Below are 13,689 nucleotides of genomic sequence, written 5' to 3' on the forward strand. Positions count from 1 at the left end.
CACCCTTCTCAACCATTACGCTGAGCTTTAAGAAAAGAGATAACTCTACTGGAAGTGTGATCTAAGTACCACTCTACTCAATACGCGAATACCTGCATAGCCAGCGTCACGGTCTTGTGCGTGAAAATCAAGAATAGCAAAATGGGGCGACAACCAGTCCATGCCCAATAATGTCAAAATCCACCATACCGAGTAATAATAAGTCTGCTCTGGTCTCAAAACCACGAATAGTAACCAAACATGACCGATAAACGCTGTCCACAACAAGAGAATCTCCCACAGGGGTAGAAACATAAACGGGGGCACTCAAATAATCCCGAGGCACACCCAAATGAGGAGCAAAGTAAGAAGACACATAAGAGTAAGTAGAGCCCGGATCGAATAGAACCGATGCCTCTCTATGACAAACCAGAATAATACCTGTAATGACGGAGTCAGAGGCAACAACCTCAGTACGAGCAGGAATAGCATAATATCTGGCCCGGTCCTCTCTGAGGGCGACCTCTATCTCCCGACCTCCGCCCCTAGCGACTGGGCAGGTGGGGTAGCAGCTGGAGCTGTGATCATGGCCTGAGAACTCTGAGGAGCACGCTGTGGCTGAGCAGTCTGTGAAGATGCACCCCTACCAAGTCTGGGGCAGTCCCTAACAATGTGGCGTGTATCACCATACTCAAAACAAGTTCTAGGAGGACGCGGTAGCTGTGACTGGCTGGGACTAGGCCTGCTGGACTGACCTCTGGAAGCACCCCGCGCAGGAGGCGCGCTAGAAACTGGAGGTGCATAGTAAGGCTCCTGAGGTGTAGGCGGAGCTGGAGCACTACCGACTGCTGGGAGAGCTGAATGTACAGGGCGACCCGAATAACCTCTACCATAGCGACCTGCTGATGGGGTGCGGGCACCAGAGTAGTGGCCCGACTCTTGAGACCTCTTGGCCTCCCTCTCCCCTCGCTCCCTGGCGAGCATACCCTCAATCCTCCTAGCAATGCTCAGCTCACTACCTGCTATAAGGAACGTCCGTCTCCAACTCTCGAGCCATGCTAGATCTGATGGGTGGGATAAGACTCTCAATGAACCTGTGAACTCTCTCCCGAACTGTAGCAACCAAGGCCGGTGCATGCCTGGCCAATCTGGTAAAACGGATGGCATACTATGAAACTGTCATAGCACCCTGGCGCAAATGCTCAAACTCTGCGCGCCATGCATCCCTAAGACTCTAGGGAACAAACTCTCTCATAAACATATCCGAGAACTGGGTCCAAGTCAGTGAAGCAGCCTCGACTGGACTGTCTAACTCATAAGTACGCCACCAATCATAGGCGGCTCCCCGAAGCTGAAAAGCAGTGAAAGAAACCCCGCTGGACTCCACTATGCCCATAGAGCAAAGAATACGATGACACTTCTCCGAAAATCCCAAGGCATCATCTGATGCTAATCCACTGAACACAGGGGGATCATATTTCTTGAACCTCTCAAGTCTCCGCTGCTCGTCCTCTGAAGCAGCTGACCCATCCTCGGGCTGAACTGGCACTGCAGGCGGTGCGGGAATAATCTCGGGAACCTGCTCAACCTGCACTCGCTGCTCAGAAGTGCGGACGGCGGGGGTCTGTGCTCCTCCCCCGGCCTGGGATGTGGCCGCAGCATGGGGAAGCAACCCTGCCTGAGCTAAGGTGGTGTACATGCTCATGAACTGAGCCAAAGTCTCCTGGAGCACTGGAGTAGTAGTGGCAGTCGTAGGTGTGCCAGGTGCCTGGGCTCCGGCTGAATCTGCTGGTGGTACCTCGGCGGCAGCTCGCGCAGGTGCTCTGGCTCCACCACGTGCGCGTCCTCGACCTCTCCCCCGGCCCCGGCCTCTGGCGGCTGCAGTAGGGGGCGCGGGTGCCTAATCATCTCGAGAGGCACGTGTCCTCACCATCTGTGAGAGAATAGAAGTCAGAAGTTTAGAATTGATGTCAAAATATCGCACGACAAGGAATTCAAATGAAACGAAGACTTTTCCTAAACAGTTACATAGCCCCTCGTAGATAAGTACAGACGTCTCCGTATCGATCAGCGAGACTCTAATAAACCGGCCTGTGTTCCGTGACTCCTATGAATCTAGAGCTCTGATACCAACTTGTCACGACTCCCGTTCACCCTCCATGAACATGTCGTGATGGCACCTAGTTCCTACAACTAGGTAAGCCTAACAGTGCGGAAATCACCTTTTAACTTGAAGAATAATCAATTAAAACTGAACATATGAAAAATAACAACTGAATATAAGGTCGCCCGTCCTATACAACTCTAAAGATATGCGGAAGTCTACAACTCAATCCCAAAACCCGAAAACTCACGGGAAACACAGGCTAATAGAATTAACATAAGTACTCTAATCTCCAGAATATCTACATCAAAAGTATGATAGGATAACAGCTCTACAACTAGAATAAGTAAGAAGACTCTTCGGTCTGCGGACGCTGCAAATATACCTCGAAGTCTCCCTGTATCTCCTCGCCTCAAGGATAGTGCGCCTGAGAAGAGGTACCTGGATCTGCACATGAAAAATATGCGCAGGAAGGGCATGAGTACACCACAGCGGTACTCAATAAGTGCCAAGCCTAACCTCGGTTAGTGACGAGGAAGGTCAGGGCCCTACTGAGGTAAAATATAATATTAATTAACAGTATGAAAATCTGACAGAAATAATGAGTACAGCAGTGAGATAAGACAGGCTAACGAAATAATAACAACTACACAAAGGATAAAATGGACACAGAATGACTACAGCTCAATACCAAGAATAACAATGAGGGTCTCCCAGGATACCGTCCTGTAGCCCTTCCTTAACTGTCCAGTGGATCTCCCGGGATACCGTCCCGTAGTCCAACTCATGTGCCAAACCGAAGGATCTCCTGGGATACCGTCCCGTAGTCCATCCATCAATATGCAGGGGGGATCTATCGGGAATCTAAACCGCAGTCCCATAGTAAAAGTGCAGGGGGATCTACCGGGAATCGAACCCGTAGTCCCAAAGTAAAAGTGAAGGGGGAATCTACCGGGAATCGAACCTGTAGTCCCAAAGTAAACAGACAAGGGGGGGGGGGGGGAGCTACCAGAATCCCACATCCGTAGTCCCAATGCAAATGCACAACCACAGCCAAAAATATACCGAGGAATGAAGTACGAAATACAAACACAGATAGAACTAGCCTAGCATGCTTCATGTAGATCAGTCAAAACAACTTAAGCAAATAGGCAATCAAGTCAACTAAACATGCTTTTCCTAATCTAGCACAAGTTATAATTTCAAGTAGAATAAGGCAAGTAAGAATGAAACTAAATCTCAATAACTTACGTAAAAAACGGAATTTCATCAATCGGCTCAAGTACGCGCTCGTCACCTCATGTACAAGGCACTCAAAAATCAAGTAACAATCCTAAGGGGAAAGGTCCCCCACACAAGGTTAGACAAGCCACTTACCTCGAACCGACTCAAAATCAACTAGAAATCACGCCGTTGCCACGAGTATCCGACTCCAAATGGCCCAAATCTATTCAATTCAATTACACATTGTATATAACATCGCAAACAACTGGTTTTGCTATTTAATTCAAAACTACAGCGTGAAATTAGGTGAAATGACCAAAATGCTCTTCAGGCCAACGCCTCGGAAATGAATGATTTTCACATTTTCAGAACCCTCGTACTCTCACGAGTCTAACCATATAAAAATCTCCCAAATCGGAGGTCAAATGCCCACTCAAAACTCAATGGTTTAGCCTATGAAGTTTTACCCCAAATTCTTCCAATTTTGATCCCAAATTCGAATTTTAATGATGGATTTAACTACAAAATGATGAAATATAACTAGAGGGATTAAAGAAATATTACCCAATAATCTCCTCTTCAAAATCCTCTGGAAATCGCCCTTACCCGAGCTCAAATTGATTTTTCTAACTTATGAAATCAAACCCTCGAAATTTCTATATCTGCACAGGTATTTCCGCTTCTGCGGACAAGGGACCGCATCTGCGGACCAATATACCGCTTCTGCGGTTTTCATTAAAGGGGATAGGGCCGCATCTGCGATGGGTGGGCCGCTTCTGCGGCTCCGCTTCTGCGATGCCTAAGCCGCTTCTGCGGCTTCTGAGGGAAAAGCTTCTGCGGCCACATAGCCGCTTCTGCGGCGCCGCATTTGCGGTTCCCAAGCTGCAGATGCGAAAATACCAGAAGAGGGACATTCAGTTGCTGCATTAACTTCAAAATTCCTCCATTAACCACCCGAAATCATCCCGAGGCCCCCGGGACCTCAACCAAAAGCACCAATAACACCTAATACCTCATTCAAACTTGTACCAATCCTTAAACCACCTAAAATAACGTCGAAAACTCGATAAATTCAAGGATTTGAGCCTAAGAACTTCAAATTCCATCAGAATACATTTTCGATCAAAAACCTAACCAAAACACGTCCAAATGACCTGAAATTTTGCACACACATCCCAAATGACATGACGGACCTATTGCAACTTCCGGAATTCCAATCCGACCCTCGGATCAAAAACTCACTATCGGACCGGAAACTTCAAAAATTCAAACTTCGGCATTTCAAGCCTAAATGAGCTACGGACTTCCAAAATACATTCCGAACACGCTCCCAACCCCGAAATCACCTAACGGAGCTAACGGGACCATCGGATTTCCATTTCGAGGTCGTCTTCACACTGTTCCGACTACGGACCACTTTTCTACACTTAAGCTCTCATTTAGGGACTAAGTGTCCCAAACACTCCGAATCCTAACACCGAACGTTCCGGCAAACCAAAATAGCAGAAATGAACTTAGGGAAAGCAGTTAATATGGGATCGGGGCGTAAACTCCAAACACGACCGGCCGGGTCGTTACATACACCCAACTTCAGAGCATCTCTCAGGCACCTGCCTTGCCCATTGTCACCTCCGACGCCACCTGAACCACCACAATTTCCAGCTCCACCGCCAGCACCACTGCCGTTTCCAGAACCTCCACCACCAGTGTTATGGCAAGTCTCACAATAGTTCCAGTAACAAGAGCAAAGAAGAGGAGATTCAGTGATAGGAAAAGGGTAACTGAGGCCTGAGTTTTGAAAGCCATGTCAACAAGGTTAAAGTTGAACTATATAATGTTTGCTGCCTACTAATGAGAAAAGGAGTTTAATTCTGAAGAGGATGGTTGAACTGTGGTAGTAACGATGTCTATTTATACTTGTAACAAGCCTGACCGCTGCACATAAAAAATTATACACGTACCAACTAATTGAAGTTACTATTACCATATATTTGGAGTAATACACTCCGAAGATAGTCTTAAATCAACATGGTGCAAAATTGTCCGATTTGGTTCGCTCTGGCATGATTTTTTCCAAAATATCTCACACCAGAATATTATGTTTTGCAGTTTTCTTTGTTCGCAAATCTAATAATCTTCCCCTCGAACTAATTAAGTTCCACATGACTCATCACGAAGCCTTTCGGATTAAGTTTATCAACATTGTGTACCACCCACATCATCCAAGTATTTATACCCTCTAAAGCCCACAAGCAAGCTTCTTTTTGTGTGTACGTCTCGAAGCTCTGGGAAAGCAGTAAACCGAGCCCCACTCTATCACACCACTATATACTCGGATATTAAGCAAGCTCAAAGATAATCTTAACATGATGTGATATATATTTTCCCTGTGGCCCGACCTCGTACGGTTTTTATCAATAGGGCTTACACAATTTAGAAAATCTCGACATTACCTATGTAATTTTTTTTCTTCATTTTAACTACCAATTTGAGACTGTTCGCACACCCAACCATATATAACTTCAATTATTGAAAAAAATTGTATTCCTTGAATGGTAATGCATATGAGTTGTGTGGTGCTGAAAATGTTAAGGAAGCATGACTATAATTGTATTTGGCTGAGATTACTTAATTAATTGCTTACAGCTCTGCTTTTAATTTCTACTAATATTAGAAACTAGTTAAGTTGTCCGTTGTTCGTGCGGTCAAAAGAAATTAGTAATTATACCATATGATCTTGCTATAAACTTAATGGAGAGAAGTATAATTTTTGTGAATTAATATACACAATATAAATATTCTCTCGTTAGCTCCAACACTCATAATATCACTAATTTCAAAGTATATTTACGCATTTCACTAACTCCGAAATAAGAGATGTTCAAAGTTAAAAACTAACAATATAGACTTTTAAAAAGGAATTAAAACTATTTATTTAAAACCATTAAAATAGAGTTTATCATCGTCTAACTAACAACTCATTGAAAAAGGTTAAAAACATATCGAAAGACTTAGGACATGTCGAGAATCGACCGACGAAAGTTGGCCTCAATTTCTACAATATGAGATTTTTCATGCTGCGAAAGGCATGACAAAAGTAATACATCCCTTGTTAAACTCATTGTTGCTTTCAAACTCTATTGCTCCTCCTCTATATTTTTCACAGAAATATATTAATTCTCATAAATACACTCTCTCTTTTTTTATTGTTGTCGTAATTCTTTTTCATTTTTACTTAATGTAATATTTTAAATGAACTCAAAGCATAATTCAACAAATATAAGAGTCGCCTTGCGAGATAGGATAAATCCTTTGCAGAAAACACATTTATTCGAAATGAAACAAAACTCATATATAATGACAAATACAATATTGCCTCGAGAAAAAAAGTGGACAAAAAAACATATTCAGTATCTCAAATATAAAAGAATATTCAAAACGTATAAATCTTTCTGCACCTCCCTAATTACTTAATATAGCAGGTATTTTTTTCATATAAAATGCAAGTTACAGCAAAGGGCTAATAATCACGGCAAGACGGTGACCTTAGCCCTGTCGGGGTTGCCTTGAATAGAGTGGAGAGGAACTCCTGGCCATTCTACCAGTAGGGTTATCTCCTATGTTAAGGCTCGGCATATGGTCGAGAAGGGGTGTCTAGCTTATTTGGCTTATGCCCGTGATTCTAGTACGGAGGTTTTTCCATGGATTCTATGCCAGTTGTTCGAGAGTTTCCAGAGGTGTTTTCCTGCAGACTTGCCGGGGTGCAACCCGACAGGGATATTGACTTCTGCATTGATTTGGCTCCGGGCACTCAGCCCATTTCTATTCCGCCACACCACATGGACCCGCCAGAGTTGAAACAATTGAAGGAGCAATTGCAAGATTTGCTTGATAAGGGCTTCATTAGACCTAGTGTCTCGCCCTGGGTGCACCTGTGTTGTTTGTGAAGAAAAAGGATGGATCGATGAGGATGTTCATAGATTACCGGCAATAGAACAAAGTCACCATCACGAACAAGTATCTGTTGCCGAGGATTTATGACTTATTTGATCAGCTTCAGGGTGCCAAGGTGTTTTCGAAGATTGATTTGAGGTCTGGCTACCATCAGTTGAGGATTAGGGCATTCGATGTCCCTAAGACTGTTTTTCGGACTCGGTACGGGCATTATGAGATTCTAGTGATGTCATTGGGCTGACAAACGCCCCGACAACATTTATGGATTTGATGAACCGGGTGTTCAAGCCTTATTTGGATTCCTTCGTCATTTTGTTTATTGATAATATCTTGATCTACTCCCGTAGTCGAGAGGAGCACGAGCAGCGTCTTCGGATCGTACTTCCGACTTTGAGAGACATCTAGTTATATGCTAATTTTTCAAAATGCGAGTTTTGGTTGAGCTCAATAGCTTTCTTGGGGCACGTTGTATCAGTAGAGGGCATTCTGGTAGATCCTAAGAAGATTGAGGCTGTTCAGAACTGGCCCAGACCCACTTCATCTATAGAGATCCGAAGTTCTTGGGATTGGTGGGTTATTACTGTCGGTTTGTGGAGGGGTTTTCATCTATAACAGCCCCATTGACCAAGTTGACCCAGAAGAGTGACCCGTTCACGTGGTCAGACAAATATGATGCAAGCTTTCAGAAGCTCAAGAATGCTTTGACTACAGCGCCAGTGTTGGTGTTGCCCACAGGTTCAGGAACTTATACGGTATATTGCGGTGCATCTCGTATTGGACTTGGTGCGGTATTGATGTAGGATGGCAAGGTAACTACATATGCTTCGCGGCAGCTGAAGGTTCACGAGAAGAATTATCATGTTCATGATCTAGAGCTGGCAGCCATTGTTCATGCACTGAAGACTTGGATGCACTATCTTTACGGCGTGTCGTATGGGGTATTCACGGATCATCGGAGTTTACAGTATTTGTTCAAACAAAAGGAGCTCAATTTGAGGCAGAGAAGGTGGTTGAAGCTATTGAAACACTATGATATCACTATCTTGTATCACCCCGGGAAGGCCAATATGGTGGCCAATGCTTTGAGTAGAAAGTCAGTAAGTGTGGGCAGCTTTGCATACATTCTAGTCGGTGAGAGACCGCTTGCATTAGATGTTCAGGCTTTGGCCAATCAGTTCGTGAGGTTGGATGTTTCTGAGCCCAGTCGTGTTCTAGCTTGTACAATTGCTCAGTCTTCCTTGTTTGAGCGCATCAGGGAGCGGTAGTATGATGACCCTCATTTGCTTGTCCTTAGGGACACAGTGCGCCACGGTGATGCCAAGCAGGTTACTGTTGGAGATGATGGGGTTTTGAGAATGCAGGGTCGTGTTTGTGTGCCTAATGTAGATGTACTTTGTGAGTTGATTCTTGAGGAGGCCCACAGTTCCCGGTATTCTATTCATCCGTGTGCCGCCAAGATGTATCAGGACTTGCGACAACATTATTGGTGTAGGAGGATGAAGAAGGACATAGTTGTATATGTAGCTAGGTGTCTAAATTGTTAGCAAGTAAAGTATGAGCATCAGAGACCTGGTGGTTTGCTTCTGAAGGTAGAGATTCCTGAGTGGAAGTGGGAGCGTATCACTATGGATTTCATTTTTGGACTCCCACATACTCAGAAGAAGTTCGATGCAGTTTGGGTCACTGTGGATAGGCTAACCAAGTCAGCGCATTTCATACCTGTGGCAGTTACCTATTCTTCAGAACGGTGGACAGAGATTCACATCCGCGAGATCATTCATCTTCACGGTATGCCCGTGTCTATCATTTCAGATCGAGGATGCAGTTCACCTCGCATTTTTGGAGGGCAGTACAATGTGAGCTGGGTATGCAGGTTGAGTTGAGCATAGAATTTCATGCTCAGACGGACGGATAGTCCGAGCGCACTATTCAGCTATTGGAGGATATGCTCCGTGCTTGTGTCATAGACTTCGGAGGCTCATGGGATTTCTTTCCACTTGTGGAGTTTGCCTACAACAAGAGCTATCAGTCGAACATTCAGATGGCTCCCTATGAGGCATTGTACGGTAGGGGGTGCAGTCGCCGATTGGATGGTTCGAGCTGGGGAAGGCTCGGTTATTGGGCACGGATTTGGTACAAGATGCCTTAGATAAGGTCAAGATTATTCAGGATCGACTTCGCACAGGTCAGTCCAGGCAGAAGAGTTATGCCGACCATAGAGTTCGTGATGTTGCATTCATGGTCGGAGAGAGAGAGTGTTGCTCTAGGTATCGCCCATGAAGGGTGTGATGAAGTTCGAAAAAGGGCAAGTTGAGCCCTAGGTATATTGGGCCTTTTGAGATTCTTCCGAGAGTGGGTCAGGTGGCTTACAAGCTTGCATTGCCACCTAGCTTATCCGTAGTTCATCCGATATTCCATGTGTCCATGCTCCGGAAGTATCATGGCGATCCGTCCCACGAGTTAGATTTCAGCTCTGTCTAGTTAGATAGGGACTTGACTTATAAAGAGGAGCTGGTGGCTATTCTAGCCCGGCAGGTTCGTTAGTTGAGATCGAAGAGTTATCCTTTAGTTCGAGTGCAGTGAAGAGGTCAGCCCGTTGAGGCATCTACTTGGGAGTCCAAGTCGGACATGCAGAGTTGATATCCCCTCCTTTTTACCAGCTCAGGTACTTTTCTATGTCCGTTCGAGAACGAACGGTTGTTTCAGAGGTGGAGAATGTGATGACCCGATAGGACATCTTATGTTCTGTGTTTCGAAGCCTTTAGAACCTCATTTTAACCTTCCTCAATTTGCATGCGCAGTCCAGGTGTTGATCCGGAAGGCTTATATATTAAAAACTGATAAAAATAAGAATTTTTGCCTTAAAAATTAATTTAAGCTGACTTTGGTCAACATTTTGAGTAAATGGACCCGGATATGTATTTTGACGGTCCCGGTGGGTCCGTATCAAAATATGGGACCTGGGCGTATGCCCAGAATCGAATTTGGAGGTCCCTAGCTCGAGTTATGAATTTTTGTTGAAAATTTAAAGTCTGAAAGTTTAATGGTTTTTAAGAATTGATTGATGTTTGGTCTTGTTGATACCGGGTTCGTATTTTTGCTCCAGAGCCCGATATAGGTCCATTATAATATTTGTGACTTGTCTGTGAAATTTGGTGAGAAACGAAGTTGGTTCGATGTGATTCGGATGTCCGGTGGTGAAAATAGAAGTTTCAAAGTTTTTCTTGAAAATTTCATATGATTTGGTGTTCAATTTGTAGTTCTAGGTGTTATTTTGGCGATTTGATCGCGCAAGCAAGTTCGTATGATGTTCTTAGATTAGTGTGCACTTTTGGTTTAGAGCCCCGAGGACTCGGGTGAGTTTCGGATAAGCTATGGAGTGAAACATTGGGCTTAGAACTCAGCTGGTGTATCAGATCTGCAGACATCGCATTTGTGAGTTCTTGCTCGCATATGCGAGCCTTGCACTTGCAAAGAGACCATGGCATTTGCGAGCAGTGGGGCTGGGGGTGGACCTTCAAAATTTTGAAGCTTTGGGTCGCATTTGCGTTCCTCATAGTCTGTATTTGTGAAAACTGATTCGCATTTGCGACGACAACAGGCCTAGGACATTCTTCGCCTTTGAGAAGGATTGTTCGCATTTGCGGGGTTCGCACTTGCGAACCCCACGTTGCAAATGCGACACCTGTGACTTAGACGAAATTTTCTCTCATTCTTCAAATTTTCAAAACAAGAACAACCTAGGAGCGATTATTTCAAGACCCCTTCTTCCCCAATTCATTGGTAATTGATTTAACCCACTTTCTTTCAATATTTCATTATATTTCACAAGTTTTTAACCTAAAATCTAGTGTATCTATGGTGGAAATTGGGGGTTTGGGTAGAATTAGGGATTTTTGAGAAGTTGGGATTTAGACCTCAAATTAAGGTCGGATTCCAAAACTAATTACATAATCGGGCTCGGTGGTGAATGGGTAAATGAATTTTGGTCCGAACCTCGGGTTTTGACCAAGCGGGCCTGGGGTCGCTTTTTGACTTTTTGGGGGAAAGTTTGGAAATTCTAAATTTATGCATTTTAATTGGATCCTTTAGCAATATTTGATATTATTGAGTCAATTGTTATTAGATACGAGTGGTTTGGAGGCGAATTCTAGGGGAAAAGTCTTGGTAGAGCTTTGAATTGATTGCGGAGTGAGGTAAGTGTCTTGGTTAACCTTGACTTGAGGGAATTAGGACCCTCAGACTATGTGCTATGTGAAATTCATGTGAGCGGTTTATATGCAAGGTGACGAGTGCTTATACGCCGCCGAAATATCTGTTTTTCCTGATTTTCCGCTTTTCCTTGATTATTTCCTTTCCTATCTTAATTGTTATATGCTCTAAATGCTTTCTATGCTTAATTGCTACTCGTTAATCATAAATTCTCCTATTATTGATGTTAGCCCTTCCATAGTTTCATGATTCCCTGCTATTTGCTTAAATTTGGCTTACTTGCACCTTCTAATTGTCAATTACTGGATTGGTCTCGCTGTGTAACATTACTCGTGTAGATTTCTATATTGTACAAGGTTTCTTTTTGGTTCAGTTTGGTATTTATTGATCGTAAAGGTCTTGTGGTTTGAATTGCTGATTTGACTGTGCATTGAGTATTTGGTACTGATATGATGAGATCGGCCTGCACGCCGCATCAGGTGTAATAAGAATGGAATAATATGGTGGAATAAGGGTGAATATGTACGATATGGTGGGATCAGGTCGCACGCCACAACAGGAGGAATAAGGGTGGATTGATATGGTGAAATAAGGGTGATCTATGATACCCGATATTGGTATATGATAGGATCGGGTTGCACGCCGCAACATTTATATATTATCTCTGTTGTTGATGTTATTACGGTGAAATAAGGGATGATTCTATACTGTACGGAATATTTATATATTATCCCTATTGTTTATATTTAGCTGTGTATTTTCATTCAGACAACTTTGTATTTATTTCAGACCGTTGTATGTATTACTATAGCAACTCGTGCACTTGTGACACCAGGTTCAAGGATTTTGTAGTAGGTGTTTGACAGTTCTAGCTTCCATTCATATTTCAGTATTTCTCGTTATTCAGTTCAACTGTTAAAAATGGATAATATGTTCTAACATTGGCCTGCCTAGCAAGTGAAATGTTAGGCGCCATCACTGTCCCGACAGTGGGAATTCCGGATCGTTAAAGTGATAAAATTTTCGTACGTAGTAATGTATGTGATAGATCATCAATTACAATATAGTGTATATGCGTGTGTGTGAGTTTGTGTGTGTGAAATTACTCATATACTTAATTATAACTTAAAAAATTAACTTAAATAGATGCTTATAATTTATCAAAAGTAATTAGCTAATATAATTATTTATAAAGATTATGTTTATAGTTTATAATTATTTATAGTAAATATATATGTGAATAAAATAAATGATTATATTTTGTAATATTTTTTTTATAGTTTATAATACTTTAGGAAATAAAAACACAAAAAATAAATTTTGGTTTTTTTAAATAACCGAGCAAAGTTGGTCGGTAAATAGTTAAAATACAGTCAACGCCCGCCACATAGTGTACCGACCAAAATTATCGACCAACGTTGGTCGGTAACTCTAATTTCAGATCCCAAATACGAGATTTCCCCCTCATTTCTCTCACTCTCTTCTCCCTCACACCCACAACACCCTTCCCCCTCTCCTTCTCTATTTCCCTCACACAAATCCATTCCCCACCCGTCACGACCCAAATCTGAACCTGTCGTGATGGCTCCTGTCGATGGTATTAGGCAAGTCGACAATTTCCAAAATACTTCCAAAATTTAACAGAAAACGAATCGAGAAAATATTAAAATAGCAAAGTTATTCATAGATAGGGAAAAAACCCAAAACACAAGTGCGGAAAAATAGCTCCCACCCAATTTTGACCTCATATTTTTCAAATAGTATATATACTCTCAAACATCATTATTTAGTTTACAAAATCTACACCAGCATTTTCTACAATTTTTTAGAATTTTTGGAGCTTTAAAATTGATTTTCTTGCATTTAAGTTACTTGAATATTTATTAATTACTCCTTCAAATTATTTTGTGTTGACTTAATTACCTAAAATTATTATTTGCACCCATAATACATGTTTCAAATATTTTTACTTCATTTTATATAATTACATTAGTATTTTAAAGCTATTTGCACAATCTTGCAATACTAGCCTATATTTTACAATTTTATTGCATTTGTCATTTTATTCAAGATCAAAATAATATCTTACATTTTTATAATTTTCTATTATGGTTTTAAAGTATTAACTTTCGTAAATAGTACTTTCATATTTTATTTAACTATTTTTTATAAAATTATTTTCCCCTAATTTGCTATTTTGAAATCTCGCCCAAAAT

The 13,689-nt window shown here is 42.3% G+C and overlaps 1 pseudogene; it reads right to left on the reverse strand.

Annotated features, from left to right (window-relative positions):
• LOC109209209 overlaps positions 1-5,113 on the reverse strand; it is an 11,734-nt pseudogene extending 6,621 nt beyond the window's left edge.
• Positions 5,114-13,689: the final 8,576 nt, after the last annotated feature.

The sequence above is a fragment of the Nicotiana attenuata genome, unplaced genomic scaffold, assembly GCF_001879085.1.
Source record: "Nicotiana attenuata strain UT unplaced genomic scaffold, NIATTr2, whole genome shotgun sequence".
In the NCBI taxonomy this organism is placed as follows: Eukaryota; Viridiplantae; Streptophyta; class Magnoliopsida; order Solanales; family Solanaceae; genus Nicotiana; species Nicotiana attenuata.